Raw genomic sequence first — 20,304 nt, 5'->3', positions numbered from 1 at the left:
TGATGTTACTTGACTGCAATATTTTTTATGCTTTGGTTATCATAGTAATGTAGTAGAAGATTAATTTGCATACTCAAGCGTATACCTTGTGCCTTACTTCCGTTGTTCTGGTTCATGCCATTTCTATCTTTCCCTATTAGACTTCATCACAAAAATATACAGGTGTTGCTATACCTATTTATATACAATGGCAGTCCTTACAGAGAAATTCAAAAAGTTGAGAAATCACAAGTTTTGTTGGAATTATGAAATCTTCTGATTAACTTCACATTTACTATGCTAGAAATGCACTTGAAGTCAATTTAAGCATACAACTAGCCTTGTTTTTGGAAGTACATTGTGGTGAAATGTGGAGGTGTTTGTAACTGTGTGAGTTTTTGTCATAATGTGTGTGCTCTTTGATGCGTGTGGAGAGATGGCGAGTTGTCTCACCAATATAACGGGAATTACATCCCAAATTAATGGACTCCGTATGAGGGTTCCACACAAAGTGGAACATCCTGGTTAATGAAATTATAGTGAAGGCAGCTGACCAAACTACAATCACTTGTACCTTTCACGCAACTACAACGCTGATATCAGCGTGACACAATGTGACAAGGTTGCAACATTGCAGATGTCGATACAGTCCATCCGAGGACATAGTTTCCTCTACCAAATTTCCCTCACATGGCTTTGGTCAACCCGGGCTAGGTTTTACAGACACATTGCCAGATGTGCCACGAGCCGGAATTGAACCCACGCCGTCTGGCTTATAGCTCACGCAATTCAGCCACCCGCCCCGTCACATCCCAAATTACTGAAGATAGCATAAGCATGCCAAAACATGTTTACTTTAAAAAAACTTGTATTTCACTTGAAATGCCTGATAAATTAGTTACATGTTCCCATGACTCAGCTGTTACTCTTGTAAAGGAGCAGTTATGGTCAGGCTAAATTTACTCGACCTGCTGTAGCTTTCCACTTTACTTTGGTGAATCTTGCTGAAAAATTGTTGTTAGAATGCCATGTATCTTTAAAAAGGTTTTGTGATGTATTAAACTTTAAGAAGTCTTCTCTCTATCAAAAATGGGAAAGCATATGAAGAAACTGTGCTTGTCTGTATAGTAGTTGTACTAACATAAGGATATTCACGCTCTAAGAATACAATAAATAATTGTCTTTTCATTTGCCAGTTTGCAGCAAACTGTCATTTATAAGAGCATGTAATAAAATTTATTTTAGATTAATAATATCTACCAAGTCTTAAATGAAGATGCATTTGATGATTCCAGGTGAGATAAGAAATGAAAAAGTTTCCTGTGGATCTCACATAGTCATGACACTGTGAGAAAGTATGAATTTGTGATAAATACCAAATGTGTATTGATCTAATTTTATAAATTTTGCAAGCATACGTTGCGATCATTTAAATCAGAAGAGAACATTAAAAGCAGTCCATTATTTTCCAATGTATGATTTTCATATTTAAACATTGTCAATGTATTTAACAAGTTGAAGTTAGTTTTGTCTATGTGTTTACAATCTGAAGGAGAAAAAGGTGGAGTGCTGATTGAGTTGATGGATGGATACTTTGGTTTAGGGCGAGAGAAATCAGCAGGTGCCAATTTGTTGCCATTTTAACATCTCCTGTCAAGAAAACCGTTTTTCTTTAAAGATGAAACAATATCGTCATTGAAAATTCCAGGTATTTGAAGTTCTAATCCATCCTTTAAGTCCAACGTTTTCTTTAGAAATGACTTTAACTTAAACTTAAGACTTATAACACACAAACGAGTTAGAATGAAACAAGACAAAACTAATCACATTGCTGAACATCACCGACTGACAAAGTAGAACAATGACTGGGATTCAGCAAAATGATTTATTTACAGCATTGACTATAGACAATGGCTTACATTAGAAAGTTGGCATATCAACTGGAACAAACCCTCCCTGAACAGATCATAGCAATCACCGGCAACCTTACAAACGACTTACTCACACACATCCCATTCAATGTAAATAATTTAATCACATCTTTCAATACGGTATCATATTTCAAAGACTATCATTCGCCCTGAAGATGGCACTGTGTTAATTTTGAAACATGTTTTCTTCTAAAAAAATAGTCGTTTTTATTAAATGTTTTTTAAATTTGTTGATACTCAGAACTTATACAGAAGTCATGGGATTTTGTTAGTAAAATGTTAAGAAATGGTAGTTGATCTTTTTTGTTTAGTTTCGAATAATAATCTAATGTTTGCATGTTGTTTGTTGATGTAATTATACAATTTCATGGCCTCAGTTTCGTTAGTAAAAACACAAAAAATATCGTCAACGTATCTGCGGTAAAATAGCGGTTTAGTGTCGTAATTGTTTGGCCAGTTTCGTTCATTTGAGCCCATAAAATGTTAGGAAGTATGGGTGCTAAGGGAGAGCTTATCGCAACACAGTCCGTCTGATCATAAAACTCTCCATTAGATAAAAAATGAGTCTGCTGTCGCTATCAAAACAGTTGCGTGAAGTCCATCTTGTTTATATCGAGACTAGGAATGTAAGTGAATATTGGGTCAATTATTAGGTTGATGGTTTCAGTTAGTGGTATGTTAGTGAATAGGCTTTCCACGTCGTACGATATGAAGAATTTGCGAGAAGAGGTGGATGAGTTAAAAGATGAGTATTCGTCGATGAAAGTGAAAGAATCTTTAGTGGTCATCTTGTATGAGTTGTGTAAGTAGGGAATTATGATACTTATCTAGATTATAAATGTATGCGTTAATTGATGAAACTATCGGTTGTAGTGGAGGCGATTGTTCTGGTTCTCGTGTCTTGTGTATACTAAACAACATGGTCACCACATTGAAGTAAATATCCATACAGATATAAAAAAGCAAATGACTAAATGGGTCACAGCATTAAAGGGGTATCTCCCCAACTATAAAAGAGAAAATTACAATATGATGTTACCACATTGAAGAAGATCTCTCTCCAACCATAAATAAAAAATATTTACCTAATGGGGTCACCACATTGAAGTAGATATCGCCACCAGTTATACAAAATAAATTACTTATTGGGTTATCACCTCATCAAAGTTAATATACCCTCTAGTTTAAAGAGAAAATTACTGTGATATCATTACATTAGGGCAGATATCTCTCCAACAATAAAGGAAAAGTTATGGCAATTTTGACATTGACAAGTTATTAAAAATTCAATTAGCGTCGTAATGGGACAAAAAATAGCTAAATTTATCAACCTAATGAACCATCGTTGCAAGATTGCAGGGTAGATATTTCCTTGCGATTTCATACTGCGTGGAATGTAAGTCTCGCGGACGGGTTTCCGGCTTATTGAATTTAACAGTTTTAATTGTAGCAAGCCAGATACACATCTCAGTTTTGTGCTTAGCTGGCCACGTCGTTCGTTATACCGAGGAAACAGAGCATGTTTCGTGTTTGTTGTTGCTATTCATTGCCTTTTGGCTTCTTGAAAACAATCTCTGTTTAATTTACAAAGAAGTAGAGTGCCCTAAATCACAAATAATGATAGTATCTCCAGTATATTGAAAGATAAAGAAAAGCATATTTGAGAGGTACGCTTGCTGGTCATGAGAGAGTTGATGAAATGCACACATCAACGGCTATTTAGATCAAATACAGAACATCATAGCAAATCATAGACATTATTACAAACAGCGTTCAAGGACAAACACTTGCAAATACCTCAAAATATTCCTCAGAACCTCAATATCTTCCTTGGCATCTCAAAATTTCACCAAATTCCTCAGAGACCATGGCAACTGAAAATTTTTGCCAATGAGAATGCTCATTCAAGTTCATATACCTCAGTAGCCGCTGACAAGTACCTCAAAAAGTTCGTTTTGCTTCAAAAGGGCATATTATAAGAACTGGCTTCGGATTTAAGTTATTTGTGATCACATAGCGCACGCTGATCGCAATTTGTAACTTAACTAGACTAAAACCTATGATCTCAGTTATTACGTAACTTTTAGGAAATTTTATGAACCTCGCGTGAGGAATTTAAAGGTACCCTAAAACTAACGTACCACCGAATCAAACAATCAACATAGCAATTGACGCAATATTCACTCACAACTCTGTCTCACAGACGCATTTTTCATTTTATGGAAAATTTTATGACCAGACGGACGGTGTTGCAATGGGCTCCCCTTAGTACCCATAATTGCTAACATATGCATAGGCTCACATGAATGAAACTGGCTAAACAACTACAACGACATTAAACCACTATTTTACAGCAGATACGTTGACGATATTTTTTGTGTTTTTACTAACGAAACTGAGGCCATAAAGTTTTATAATTACATTAACACACAGCACGCAAACATTACATTTTCATTTGTAACTGAACAGCAAGATCAACTGCTATTTCTTAACATTTTACTAACAAACTCTCATGACACCTTTACAACGTCTACATATCACGAACCAACGTACACAGGACTTCTGATGAACTATTTTAGTTTTACACCACCTTCATACAAAATCATAAAATTAAACGAGACTTACCTGGAAGTCGAAGGTTGATTGGAATTCTATCTTGGTCATCAGTCCGGAGCGAAGGAGTCCCATGAGATGCATGCGCATTTGCAGATTGGTTTCCAACGTGACTAGTGCAGGAAAAAAATTTAGTGATAAAATGATAAATTTATCCCCAGATAAAAATATATGGGACGGGAGGGCATATTAGGCATGCAACCCCTTCGTTCCGGACTGATGAACAAGATAGAATTCCATGTAAGTCTCGTTTAATTTTATAATTCTATCTTGTCATCAGTCCCTGACACGAAGGAGTCCTTTGAAATTTCAAAGTCCTGTGCTACGAACCACCTAGAGTGCCACATTAGTAGTTTCGTATGGTAGTCACTCTTCCATGTGTGTCTCATCAAGCCAGCTTGTGTCTCATCAAGCTAGCAGAGTTTGGAGGTGTAGTTCCGAGGGTTCGACATCGAAGATAGGAGACCCGTTTTGGATCATTCTTAGTTTTCCTTCAGTTAATACTTAAGCCCCTGCACGACTACAACGTGATGATCCAGACGCAGGGAGGTGCCACATTGATCACATTGTTGTCATAAACTTCAGTTAATAACTTTAACAATTTTAAGTCAATTGACAAACCAAATATTTCTATTTTAACACAATATTGCCAAAATTCAAGTGTTTATTTTTAATTGGTTTTGAATAGAGTGTTGGAAATGTTTCTGCTCTTGACCAACCTGCTGCTGACATTATCACTTTTAGTGAAAGGCGTTTGGCTTTACACTTCGATGTTGATGCTGCCCGACTGCTATTTGCTGCGTATTTTGAACTATTAATCCCTGCAGATTTGAGAACCATTCTGATGTGCGTGTTCTCAATATGTTTTGCAAAGGTCTGTAGACCTAGGTAGACTGCTAACATTTCTAAGTAGCTAATGTGGTTTATAGCCTCTTATTTAGTCCACGCCTCACCTTTGATGTTCCCTTATATTCTGCTCCCCATTCTGAAAGGGAAGCATCAGTGGAAATTGTATGTTGGGGTTCCTCCCTTGAAAATTTATGAAATAAATTTTCAGCATTAGAGGCCAACCATTGTATTTCTGTTCGTGCACCATCTGATAGTTGCATAATAGTGTCAAAATCTCCTTTTGCATCTTTAAAGGATCGAATTTTATCGTTTTCTAGTCCTCTATAGTGTAAGAGCCCATACATTACCACTAGGAAGCTTGCTACTATTTTTCCAATTACTCCGGCAACCTCTCTTATTGATTGTGGTTTAGTTACATGTAGTAACGCTTTACAAACCTTCCTCAAGTCAGTGGCCTTTTCTATAGTTAACCTTATGGTCATTGTCACCGATTTATCAAGAAACCCTAGGGTAATCCTGTGAGGAAAATAGACAGGATTTGGTTGGATGTATGATAAATCCTATTTTCTCGAACATTATAAACGTAACAATAATGTTAAGGACATATTTCTCAAATGTTTGCCCCTGAAGATAACAATCATCAATGTGTACTAACGAAATGTGTCCACTTGAGTGCAAAGCATGTAAATTGATAAATTTCTTTACGCCATGAAAAACTTAAAAATTTTTGAATCGATAATTTTATCTGTATAGAGTAGTACGTATCTTTTAAGTCCAGTGATGCCATAAAGCAATTTTTTTAACTAGCTTAGTGACATTGTGAATAAAGTCCATCTTAAAATGATGATAGGCCACTGACTCGTTAAAAGCTTTCAAATTCAGAAGTAGTCGGTGTGACCCATCCAATTTAGGTCGTAAAGTATAATCGAGAGGATTTTTTCCACTTTCCATTGAGTTTTTTTCCCTCTGTGCGTGTTCCTCTGCTTGATTTGCCATAAAAATTTTGTTGCTAGAGGAATGCCCCTGTTTGTAAGAAGGCATTGGTTTTTTGGCAGTAAAGTACGTTTTGTGATTTCCACTTATCATAGCGGAGCTGATGTGACTCGCCTCTTCAGCCTCTTTTAGATTTTTGGCCAATTCATTTGCGAACAGTAATTTGCTTTCTGCTTGGTCCGACGACAATGCACCGACGATACAGGTGAGTTGACTGGTACTGTAAACGATTTATATAATAGTATTGGCAGGCGGGAGCCACCCTCCAAAAACATCAGATGCAGTTAACCAAGTTGTTAATTTTTGTAAATGATGATCATCTACAAACATGTAACGATACTCCCGGGTTCAAACCATTTACTTTATCAAGTTGTTAATGTAGTTGTCGAATTTGTTACTGTGTTTTTCAGTTCAAATACTATCGCATACAGTAACATCTGTATTGTTAAACACTAAGATTCAACTAATAAATCTTAGGTCTGCCTTTTTTTTGAAAAACAGCGTCATTTGCACATACTTGTAATAACCAAGAGTACTACTACAATGATAATAGAATTGCCAAACTTTGAAACACCCGTCCCACTGATGTCTGATGATGTTACATGTGGTATAAAGTGAAAATAGTCGTTTCCATGAGGTTCATAAAATATCATTACATCCAGATTTTTTGTTGATTTTGAGTGAATAATTATTTGCTTTATTCAAACGACCTTTACACAACACATATTGCACTCTCTTCAATTTATTTTGTCATGTCAAAGTTATAGAAAACTTATCCGAAATATTCTCCAACTCCTATTGCGAAACCGGCCATTAACAAACCAATAAAAAACAATAAAATGAAAAACCACGGAAACTGTTATCCTTTCATTACATAAAGCTGGATTCTTGTCCCAAACTTTAAATCGTGCAGATATACTTCCGCTTTAATTTCAAAAATTTTTAATTTCACTGATGATGGCTTTGGAATAAAGTCGAAACACGGTGCCATCCTGTAACTGCTATCGTGGCGAGAATTTCTCGTCCATACGTAGTTTTAAAGAGATTTGACTCGTCTCCAATCCCGGTGGGCTTGGTAGCTCAACAGGTAGAGCGGCGGACTAGTACCCAAAGGTGCGAGTTCAAATCTCGTCCAAGTCACATGTTTTTCAAATGCATATAAAAACCGTGTTAGGATTTATATTATGTATAATTTCAAGAATCAGTGTAGCAAAACATCGTATCGCGTTAAATCACTTTGCATTTCGTTGAATAATTTCACATCAGACTAAATCTCTTCTCTTCACACTGAGCCACTTCACCTTACATTAAATCATTTAAGATTACGCTAAATCATTTGGCATTGCATCGAATTATTTAACGTCACAATGATTCATTTCACATCTTACTGAATCGTTTCCCAACAGCTCATATTGAGACCACATAAATTAGGTCATTCAAAAACATATTGAGTCAGTTCGCTATACAGCAACGGATCGTTTCAAATCGCGGCGAATCATTTCTAACAAATTTCAGTCGTTTGCAATTGCATTGAATTTTTTATTAGAAAATCGAATCATTTCACATTTGCATGAATTATTTTGAATGACAAGAAATCGTTTCAAAACGCAATGTATCATTTGCATGCTGAACGAGTCATCTGAATACAACCTGTTAAACTAGTGAAGAACATGTTGAGTAATATCATATTGTTTAGTTAAATGAAAACAAATGTTGTTGAATCATTGCAATATTAATCGAATCATTTCATGACAAGATGAATCATTTCTTAGCATGTCGATTGAACTCAGTAAACGACGTTAAATCACTTCTAAATACCATGAGTCGTTCGTGTTTGAGTTAAATCTTTTCACTTTACGTTGTTTCATTTCATATGCACGGTATTTTTGGTGGTAACCGCCCGAGCAATGTATTTGTAAGAGTGGGACACGTATTTTTCTCTGCATTTTGCATTGTGATGAAGGTTATTTGGTAAAAATGGTCACAAGGACATCCAGCCGCCATTTTTGTTCCAAAAGTGCAAATAATAACAATTTTTCACATAGGAGATAAATTATGAAAAAATGTTTGCATTAATTTTATTTAACGTTATAACATTGCCAGTCAAAGCGATGAAGAATAGCAAGATACGCGCGCCCTTGTGGAAAAAAAACAGTATTAACGACGTATAAATTACATCCACTGCATTAAATAAATGCCTTACTATCATTATGACATCTATAAACAACTCAATTCTAAATGAAGAAAATGGTTTGAACCCGTGAGTAATTGGTTTGAACCCGGGAGTATCATTACATGTTTGTAAATGTTGGTCGTCCAGGTTGGTATAGTCCTGAGAAAGACTGTTTTTGTTGTTGTTGATTGACGTTTCGACAACCTTTGCGGTAATCATCTTCGGAGTCAAATGAAGAGTAAACGTCAGGTTAGCCGTATTTGTTATCTGGTTCTTACGTCATTGTATTGTGTGTACAGGAAACGTGTACAATTATCAATTCTAAATGTAGGGATCGCTGTCTATTCATGAATAAAGAAACTCAACAAGAAATTTGTCTTTCTACCATTTAATGCTTTATATTTGCTGGTTTTTGGAACAAAAATGGAGGACGCTAAGACAGTTTTACTTTCGGTGGCAATTTTACTACAGGCTTCTAGTAACCGCCGCCCATAGTTTTTGATTTCGCTTCAATCACAGCTACGTCATAAAAATTGTTAAATTTACTTCCGCTTTACGTTACAGTTTTTCAATCATCGCTGGCTTAAGATTTCTATTTTGGCATTGAAGGCCATGAAATGGATTACCTCAAGAAAAACTGTCATCAAAAATCGAAATAACAGACGATCAGATTTCTCGGAGACATTAGCAGAAATTATGTCGAATTGTTTTGATGGTTATGGAAATATGCTGAGTTGTATATCACTTTCATCAAAAGAAAGTTTGTCTTTTCATCATGTTCACAATGTTTTATTATTGTTAGTTAAACGTTAACCAATGTTAGGAGCAATGTTACAAAAATGAGATATCCGGTGATGCCAGTAATGTTCAAAAATAAGTAATAAGTTTGGAACTGAAGCTAAGCGTGCTCGACTTAGTAAAGGAAAAAGAATATGTTATTCTTTGTTTCCTTTCATTGTTTCACATTGTGGACATCGTCCACAAACGGAATTTCGTTTAGAAAAAATGATGTCTTTCTTTAAGAAGAAACCAAATCAATTCATACTAGCAAAAGCAACCACATCTACAATGTGATTACATCCCTCCAAAAAAAAACGCGAAGAGATAAATTTGAAAACATTTACCCATCAAGAAACCAAGTCATATATTGACTCTTGCAAAGCCATCAGTTGTACGGTTGCTTGGGCAATAACAGCTGCAACCTTTCTAAAATTCTACGACAAATATAAACAAAAAAAAAAAAGAGAAACGTTGATTCTTATAAGCAATCGAACTTTTATTCACAGAAAAGCTCCAGTTGACTACCTTGACGTTTTTTTTTAATTTTTAAAGTCATTGTTGCAAGTATTCATATGCTAATCCATAAACGTTTGGAATGTGGCTAAATAAAGCACAGCTCAATCGAAAAAGATTTTGAGAAAAAAGCCTTTGTAGAAGACTTGTCGTTCAACAATGTTCCTGATCCAAACATCTTGTGGAAGATTTAATTAAACTAAGATTCTTTTTTGACTGGCACGGGTGCTGGCATCTCCAGTTATGGCGTATTGATGTAATCGTCCATGACATGAAGAGAATTCCTTAGATCCCAGAAATAATAGACAGGATGCTATCTTGACTTGTCATTTCATAAAACCAATCTTTCTCTGTGCATCAACTTTCCCTAAAGCCTCGAAAAAATGATTTAGTTTACACTCTCGGCATAGGCCTTTGCTTTGCGATGACATTTTGCTACAGCTAGATTTTCAAGGAAAGAAAAGCTTTCATGGCAAAAAACCGATAATATTTACTTTATGAAAGAATGTTTTATGCAGTGCGGTGTTTGAAATTAAATGAAGATATGATCTTCGCAATTTGTTGGACAATTTAAGCAATTGTATCATGAACCTGAAAAATTCAGGTAACTCAACGGGATTCGAACCCATGACTTCTGCGGTGCGAATCCATGACATTTAAAGATCATATCTTCATTTAAATTCATTTAATATTTTCTTTAGGAGCATATAAATAAAAACAAGCAACGGAATTATATAGGAAATGTTTTGAAATATTTACAACGTACACGAACTACAACAACGAATGTAGCACACAAAAAATTACACGCGGGATTAAGTATAGGTCTCGCTTTGCCAAATCAGCACAACGACATGACGTAAAACGTCGCGTTTGAGCACGCTCAGATTCTTTCATCCAATCTAAAATATACTACATGGCTATGATGATTTTAGAGAGCATGAACATGTCGAGCTATAAGCGTAGAATAAGTTCTAGTTGACAAACGTAGCTTAATATATTGTTTACATTCTTTCCAAATAATTATATGTAAGTAAATCAATCTTTTAAAAAGCTACTTGTCATCAACTTTGAAAATGATATTGTTGAAGTTATTTTGCGGGAAATTTTATTGACGGCTAGCTACGCCACTGTATGTGATAACGATATACCCAGTCATTGATAGTCATTTAACTTTACTATGTAATATCATTACTATTAATTTTGCATTATGAACTTTTGGACTTTGACTTATAGAATTTTTTTTATAATTTAAGACTTAAAACATATCACAGAATAAATATTACACAATTGGAAATTTTTCCATCGATTTTTTGTCGTTTTGTAAACTTGTACTACAGCGCTCGTAAGTTTCTTGAACATTTATTTCATATGATGGATTTGGACTTATTTTAAGAACTTACTGCAATACAATAGTAAACATGTCATCAAACCCACATGACAACCATGTCACATTTACAACGAAAACGTGACGATCATCGTATGAATTTTTAACAGGTACAATGATTTTCATATGACCTTTTATTTATGACTTTCAAACAATTGTGTTCAGTTGAAACCTTTATTATTGAACATAATTTGCTACAATGAAATCCTTCCTTTTCATCGTGATAATAGTGGCCGTGAACATCTCTCTTGGAAATTCATATTTTCAACGGATAAAAGGAGTAACGACAGAAATATCATTGAATGGCAGCGACAAGGTCTGTTATGAAATATAAATAACAACACTTAATTCTTAGGGAAAGTTTTTGTCGAAATGATTTCCATGCAGGCTTATGTTTATGTTTATGGTTTTTGACAAATACCGAAATGTTCTTTTGTTATGGCTTGTCTGTCGTTTTTATGCATTGCGTTTTCATTGCCAAAGCTTCATTATTGCATGATGTTAAAACTTATCGCTTTGGACTGTGAAATGAAAAGTGTTTTGCTATTTTCTTTTAGTTATTGTTGCATATTTTGCTACCGTGCTACACTGCCACAGTGCTACACTGCTTTACTATAGAAAGGCCGTGTTAAATCATTAATAATCATTTTGCATGTTTGCCAGCAATTATTGACTTGAATTTCAGCCATGTTGGTGGTATGATACAAAAGAATAATTTATCTGTGCTATTTTTGGCACCAGCAGGCATGGGCGAGTAACATTGTTTGGTAAATCTCCAGAGAATGATTGCAAGTAAAGATCAGCTATTTGTTCTTCCTTGCTATAGATTTAATCATACAATTGTGCATGTTCGTTGCATTTATGAAAAATATGAGTACGTTTTTTGATGTTTGTCTTTGCTTTTACAAAGCTTTTGCGTAAGAAATTTAAGTTAAAAATGAGGATATGACATTATTTTTAAGTTTGGAATTGTTTTTTCTTTAATTAATATTGTGTAACACAATAGTAAATCCCAAAGGAGCTGAATTAATGTGATCTTTTAAAAATTTTAATCGCTAGTTAATTCATTGGGGATAATGACTGTACCAAATGCATAATTATTTGTATCGTTTCCTGTTGCTTTTTTACACAGAGAAAAATAATTTGATAGAGTGTTTTTGGTAACGAGCTGCCATTCTGGCATAAAAAATCCATATAAATGCATTACTACTTGGTAAATGTTGAAACTTTGATATTAACAAAAATATATAAAATTTTGATGTATATTCGGATACTTTCAATCGATGTCACCGGAAAACAATATATCCATGTATTAGCCAGTAGCTAATACTTGACAAAAGCATTAATTATGCCTATTTCCCAATCTCATTACGCTCTGGTTATGCACTAAAGTCTTCTAATTTAATTACCACACCCGAAACGAAATTTGTGACAGTAAGATTTTTTCTTATTAATAAATAATTTGAATTTTTAAGGGACAGTGGCGTAGTTAGCGGTCTAGCTCTTCCAGCACGGCAAGACTAAATATAACAAAAATGAACATAATCAATTCTAATAATTTAAGGTACACACAAGAACACAAGTAATTTTAAGACAAAATTTTAAAAATTTGTTTTCTCTTTAGTATCAAGTTACAAAGATTTTAAGGAGTTTCTTAGCAGCAAATCTGTTTTAATGCAGTTTCTTTTTCACTTTCTCGCATGCAATTCGACTTCATTCCTGCCATTTATGAGCAGGAATGTCCATAATAAACACTAGAGAAAATACGACCTTTCTATTGGATAATATTCCAGTGTCTCCTTGTTATTGCCTTTTTATTCAGCTTTATAATCCTGCCATTTGAAATGAGGAGGAAAAACAGTTGTAAATAAATTATAATAACTACAAAAACCCTGCAATTCTATTGGTTAATATGCTAGTGGTGCTTATTACTAGCATTTTCAAATAAGCTTTATTCTTGCATTTAAAATAGCAGACTATCCACTATTATGGAGAAATTAATACATTATATGGAACAATGAATTAGGCAAAGTAGTATTGTTGTTTATCAAAAACCTATCTATATTATAATACATGTGCGAATTGCGGTTATCGTAAAGGCATCATGTATGATATACCACGCATGAGTGATTCGTTGTTGTAGTATTTTCGTCAAGCAGCAAACGACAGACTTGCAATTATCGCAATTATAAAGCAACATGATCTAACTTGTTTTATAGTCAAATTCAGATGTGAATTCAAATTGGAATATTTACAACCGCTCTAAAACACAGCTACGACGATGCCCATATGCCTTCGAGTAATAAACGTTTGTTTGCATGTATTATATATTAAAATTAGAGTTACAAAATTTAATAAATTTGTCTTGAGGGCTGCTAAATACCTAAATCGTCTGTACTCTTCGATGTTATAGAGCATGCCCAACTTTTTAGCTAGATACGTCACTGTTACGGGATATCCATGGGGTTAGGGTTTGTGTGGAGTTCATTATGTATTTAAAAAGCAACAATCTTAAAAATATTGAGAATTAACAAGCATTTAATGACTTTATTGAGTTACCATGTTTGGATCGGCTGATCACCGACACGATTCCGTCTTTAACAAAAGCATTTTCGCAATGTTCTTAAAGCATTAAATTTTAACACTCTAGTAATACCTCTCGTGATAAAATACTCAAGACTTTCGATAAAGTGTCTCATATAACCTGACTCAAAAATGAGAATTTTTTGCGAAAATGAGAAGTGCCAGTAATTTAGAATATTTCGCAGCAGCACGATTGAAATGAGGTATTTAAAGTGATATACGACAACTTTCTTTAAATTTTGTAATGTACACATGTTTCGGCAAAATTATGCCATCGTCATGCCGAATAACCTGTAAATGATTTACATAGAGTTCATTTATAAAGAAATATGATACATAACATGTGTATAGACAAAAGAGATAGATGTGAAAAAAATTTATTATATTGTTGTGGTCAAAGGGCTTCTTTAAGATTTATCTACGCGCATTCCTTCTATTTAAAACACAAAGAAGCAATGTGCATCAAAAAACTTAAAACTAATCTCAACAAACAAATTCAGAATATCAATACTAGGCCCTTAATAAAAGAACTCTAGGTCTTTACGGAGAATTATAGGAGTGGCGTCTTTTTGTACAGACCGAGCCCGTAAGGCAAGATGTCTGATTTTTTTTAGTAAAGACTGAGAAGCGAGGTTAGTAAAAGGCTTATTATATGGCATTATTTAACCTTAAACGAAACTTGCTTTTATTTTCATCTTTGCTGTTTTGCACGGGTTGACTTTCACTTTTCTAGTTTTTCTCAGTAAAGAAGAAATCGTTTCAAATTGTATCGTCAAATTGGATAGTTAAACTGTTTTCGGAGTGTTTTTCCTTCGAATGACATTTGCAAATGATTTTTTGTTTGGTTTATAGATTCCGTTATTCTTTTTAAATGTAGATCGTCCAGGTTGGTATAGTCTTGAGAAGGACTGTTGTTGTTGTTGTTGACTGACGTTTCAACAACCTTAGCAGGTAGACATCTTCAGAGTTAAAAAACTACAACGTCATTTTACTCTGAAGATGACTACCGCTAAGGTTGTCGAAACGTCAGTCAACAACAACAAAAACAGTCCTTCTCAAGACCATACCAACTTTAACGATCTACATTTACAAACATGTAACGATATTCCCGGGTTTAAACCATTTACTTTATAACGTTATTCAATTACTAAAAACTTACAAATTTTTAGGCATTGTTCTGGCCATTAAGAGGACATTAACTTTTGACTTGTATCCGGGGGCGAAACTAGAACGCTAATTGAGGTGTGTGAAGATTCATATATGCAGCTCTGCTCAACTACTTTCTTTCGTTGGGGTGTTAGTTTTAAACGAAACCAGCCTGGCAGAGATAAATATAGGAATATTTACCACCCCCTCCAATTAGAGTTCTAATTTCGCCCTTGTGTTTATGTTTTCTACACTCATTGTGACAAATAAGATGTTGTGGCCACAAATTAGAACATCTAGTACGCTCCTCAAAAACTATATTCTTTAATTGAAAGTAAATGGACCTTCCTCACAAGGTTTCATTTTAGTCTGTCGACTTCCTTTCTTCAATAAAGTTAACTTCATTCAGCTACCAAAACTAAACAAAGAGACTAAAATTTAACTGCTTTTCGTCGCTGTTTTTCCATCTTATTTATATAATTTTACATGTCATCATTAAACTAAACATGATTTTTAACCTTGTGTTTGTAAAAATAATTTGATTCTCTATCAACTATGGTAGCTTCTTTATTCAAACTTTTGAGTTATGTAAACGAGCTAATGTTACTTGATTTTACAGAATTTAAAGAGGATTCGATGTAAAAGACAGGAATATTGTGAAGACTATCAAATGTGCTGCGTTTATCGACTAGGTCCACGAAGTTATAAGTGTTGTCCAGTTAGATATGCACAATGCTGCAATGGAGGATATTGCTGTCCACGTCCATATACTTGTTCACCTGTTATTGGTGAATGCATAATTCCTGTACCTCATGCAATGAATTATTGATGGAGTGCAGTGTTGATGAAAAACAAAATATCGCTGTTAAAATTTATGTTTAAAAGATTATTACTTTAATTATACTTATAATTAAAGAATTATTACCTAATTAACTAATTAAAACTTATTTTGGCAAGCATGTGGGTGTTACAATCTCATTTTCTTTATCTATGAAAAATTTATTACCAAGGGAAATTATATTTTGTCCTACAATTCAACATCTGGAATATTTTTGGTTTGATAATATTATAGAATTTTCTGACATAGTGGAAAAATGAAGCAAATTATTGATTTCTTTCAATGATCCATTAAAATTACAATTGGTTAAGTCAAAATAGTTTGAAGGATTTCTCACAAAACCAGCATAATTGGGGCAAGTTTTATAGCTAAGAATGAAATTGCATAAAGTATTTTCGTCATATAGAACGTCATACGATTCGCTAAATTAAAATTAATAAATAGCGCAAGTAGGTCGTTGCCTGCAAATTTTGACAAAGTTAGAGGCATGGGTGAGCTTAAATTCAGCCTACGACTGGTCAAAATCATGTTTTACGTGATTTTGCATAATTTTGAGCATTCGTATTTACAAAACTTCAGCGCTGATTCGTGTAGATATCCTTCAGATCAAAATATCCTTATGCGTTTGTAAGTTTAATTACTTTTAAAAATCATTGTTAATACGGGATATTATTGCTATTACTATATGATAATAATACATAATAATAATGATGATTATTATTAACATAATAAATATTAATACGGGAACGGTATTGTTTCGACGTTGTGTTAGCAGGTAATCAAGCAAAGTTGAAAGTACTTTTGTTTCTATTTACGACGAACTAGTAACGTACTATCTTACGAAAACTATTCCCTGCAGCATTTGACACTTTATGATAGTACAGAGTGAACGGATGAGGATGACTTATTGCAAATTCAACGATTAAAATTTCACTTCCAAATTCGTAAAAGACAGCATTTCTCGTAAATTACCATAAGGATTGTAAATGCCATATCTATAGATAACGGATTATCAATGACTTAAAATAATGTGGTTTATCAACTAGAAAATATATCTTTAATTGTTGGTTTGTGGTTTATCAACTAGAAAATATATCTATAATTGAAATTATATCTTTAATGTAAAATCGTTTCCCATCAAGAGATGACGTAAAGCTGCACATGTAGTGCGGCTTTTATATACTTCTGTGTTAATTCAAATCGCAGTAATAAACTTTATCATCTATTAAGAAATGATCTCTCGAGAGACCAAATTGGGAGGTCTTATGCAATTCATTACGTCCTGCTTTTCATCATTTCTATCTAATATTTTATCTTGTCAAGGTATGCCTTTAAATGGGTGACAATGCACAATCTTGGATCAATAGGCTATGCTGAAAACTCCAAAGGTTTCTGGTGTGTACAAATTAACTGGAATGTGTTTTAATTTTTCCTTTATAACAACAATGATTTACTAATTTCTCCCTTTCTTGTACTGAGTTGGATAGGGTCTCCTCCCACAGTTCATGAAAAAAACTTTAGGGATAATATTGTGTTAGGAATAATATTGTGTATATTCTCTGATGATGTCTACAGAATAAAGTCGAAACACGTAGCCATCCTGAAAACTGCTATCGTGGTAAGAATTTCTCGTCTATAAGCAGTTTAGAAAAGATTTGACATCTATTCGTTATGAGTGGACTTGGTAGCTCAACAGGTAAAGCGGTGTACTAGTTCCCGAAGGTGCGAGTTCAAGTCTTACCCATGTCACATGTTTTTCATGTGCATTTAAAAAGCCTGTTTCAAAAAACATTGTTTATATTCTCTGATGATGGCTTTGTTGTGGTTAGGTATAGTTTCCTCTCTGTGATTGTGGTTAAGATAATTTATGTCCGCTACCTTATTTGAGATGGGTGCAACAAAACCATCAGCAGGTCTAAAGGAGTAGTCTATAACACTAAGAAACCTGTCAATTCCCTTCTCTAAATCATTCCTTCCGAAGAGGCTAATAGCATCAGCCTCACTAGGGCGCACTGAAAAAACTAATTCCCTGTTAGATGAATGTTGAACATCCCCTGAAGCTAGTGCAAGTGCTTCCTCAAAAGCTGTATGTGTTGCCCCCTCTAAGGTTGATGTTATAACTTCCTCATCGCTTCCGCAATGCAATGGCGCTGTCTGAAGCGTATCCAAGATGATGCCACTGATGCTAATGCATCAGTCAGATATTTAGATGTTGCAAAATTTTCGTTTTTCAAAAAACTTTCAAAAGTGAAATAAATCAGCAAAAATGTATACAGTTAGCCCTATGCATTAGTAGTGAAATAATTTAAAACGTTTCCTTAAGTAAACCGATGTTTATACATGATTAAAAAATTTACACCAAGTATTGTAGAAATGAAAACAAATTCAGTAAAATATCCATTTAACCGACAATATTACCAAAATATAGCGATCGTTTAAGCAACTTTGACAAAAATGCAATTATATTCTAAAATTAATACAGTCGTGAATAAGTCCAAAGAGTTCAGTATCTTTACGTCACATTGGGGCGATAGTGCATAACTATCGTCACGTTGGGTAAAAATTGCATCAGAAGTGCAACAGTCCAGAGTATATTTGGCCGAGTTTACCAAATCCTTCGATCTTTGGTCTCTGTTTTACAAGGAAACGTCCACCGAACTTGCTATTATTAGAGGACTGCTATTATTAGAGGATTGTATGAAGCAATTTCTCGTATAAAGCGTATAATTTCAACTTACATTTATGTATTGGAGTGTTTTAACTAAGATAAATGGATCAAACTCATGAGTAGTTTAAATCAAATAGATTATATAACTTCCTCACCTGTATTTTAAACTATGAAAAATAACTGTGGAAGAAACTTTACTCTCATTATTTTTAAAAGACGTTCAAATGCAGTATTTTATCTTCTCCCTTCTCCCTATGGTACTTTGGCTCATAAGTATTTTAATACATCTCGTTATTTTATGACGTAGAATTTCTATTGCTACACTACGTTACTTCCTTAATTTTGCTATCAAATGCACTACAGCAACGGAAATGTAGTCCTTAGTAAAAAATTTTATTTGATAATTATAGAACAACTGTTTTAAATCTTTTGTAATTTTGTTGTTCTAAAACATTACTAATTTTATTATAAGTTTGCCATCAGCAATTGTCGTAGAACATCGTCAAAATACAATTCTAATTAGGACGGATATTTTGTTTTTTTAGCTAATAAATTGCAGTGCACGAGATTATTTAAAAAAACTTAGCATCTTATTACCCAGTTTGTTGCAGCAGAAAGTAATCAAGTATGCAACTAAACTGTAAAGCTGTATCATCATTACAGGACGGACTGCAACAAAAGGTGAAACAGCAAAAGGTAAGTTTCTGTCAAGAATTTTAATAGACCTTATGCGTAATGACGTTAAAATGCGATGATAGCAGTACATTGTGAATTCATTAGCCAGGCGAAAGTTTGATAAAGAATCTTCTACGATACTATAATAACCTGTTCCATGCATGTATTTGTGTATTATATACGATTACAGTTCAGAAAATAAAGAAAAAGCTCGCGATGCCTTTTGCCGTTGTAGGAACGCCGAAACTCTTCTTTTGCTGTTTTTTTTTTATATCCGCCAAACACCTAAAGATCCAATTAAGAATTTATAAGAGAGCTTAGGTCTTTTTTTAATTAAAATCAGGTATTGTATTTTGAGAAACAGTCGCAGACTAGCTAAAAATAGTAGGCATAGTGTAGTGTTTTCATTCGTGTGACAACTAACACCACAATGCACTAAGCTCTTCTGCCTTTCAACGTCATTAAGCATATGGTGTATGATCAACAATGATGAAGATGCTTAGTGTTCATGCATTGAGAACAATAAAGTTCAGAAACATCATAGTTAGCGAATAAAAAGATCTGTTTCAAAAAATGCAAAATAGACATTAGCTAAAAAAACAATTAAAATTTAATCATGATTGGTACAAATATAACTTTCGGATTAGCAAATTTAGATAGTAGCATTGTTTAGTTCAGATATAAGAACAAAATTAGCAAAAAGTGTACATATAATATCAGGCCATGCTCAAAAATCGAAAAAATACAAGAATGGGAGTCAGGTTTTTGTACGCTGTCAATATTGGGAAATTCAAAAGAATGAATTGTATACTTATTCTGCGGAAAGTTACAGGAGTATTAGGGAGAAAAATTTTCCTTTTCAAATTTTTATAATAACTGATAGCCACAAATAGCAATTAATATTTAAACGTTGTCTTGCGTGTAACGCTGTTTGAGTAACGATTTTTTGGAACTTTTTGACACTCAAATTAAGTGGCGTAGACAGCCATCAAGTTTTGATCTTGCTATGAAAATTTTAGGACATGAACGTTATTCATTTCTTTAGAAATCTTTTGTTTTTACAGTGAGTGAACACAAAAAAAATTCACATAGGAGGACCAAATTTGCGGGCTGGCTACGCCAATGCTCAAATTTAAACGAGGGTTTTTGGTCTTCTTTGTTTACATACAAAAATTAGAA

The 20,304-nt window shown here is 33.9% G+C and overlaps 1 long non-coding RNA gene across 1 annotated transcript; it reads left to right on the top strand.

Moving 5' to 3' along the window:
• The first annotated feature begins 11,353 nt into the window (after window positions 1-11,353).
• LOC124436728 lies at window positions 11,354-15,982 on the top strand. The gene is made up of 2 exons (XR_006945459.1): window positions 11,354-11,531; window positions 15,564-15,982. It is a non-coding gene; the product is annotated as an uncharacterized LOC124436728 (long non-coding RNA).
• Window positions 15,983-20,304: the final 4,322 nt, after the last annotated feature.

This window comes from Xenia sp. Carnegie-2017, unplaced genomic scaffold, assembly GCF_021976095.1.
Source record: "Xenia sp. Carnegie-2017 unplaced genomic scaffold, XeniaSp_v1 HiC_scaffold_16, whole genome shotgun sequence".
Taxonomy (NCBI): domain Eukaryota; kingdom Metazoa; phylum Cnidaria; class Anthozoa; order Malacalcyonacea; family Xeniidae; genus Xenia; species Xenia sp. Carnegie-2017.
Note: the sequence above shows the minus strand (reverse complement) of the source record. Positions and strands in the feature narration are given on the sequence as shown.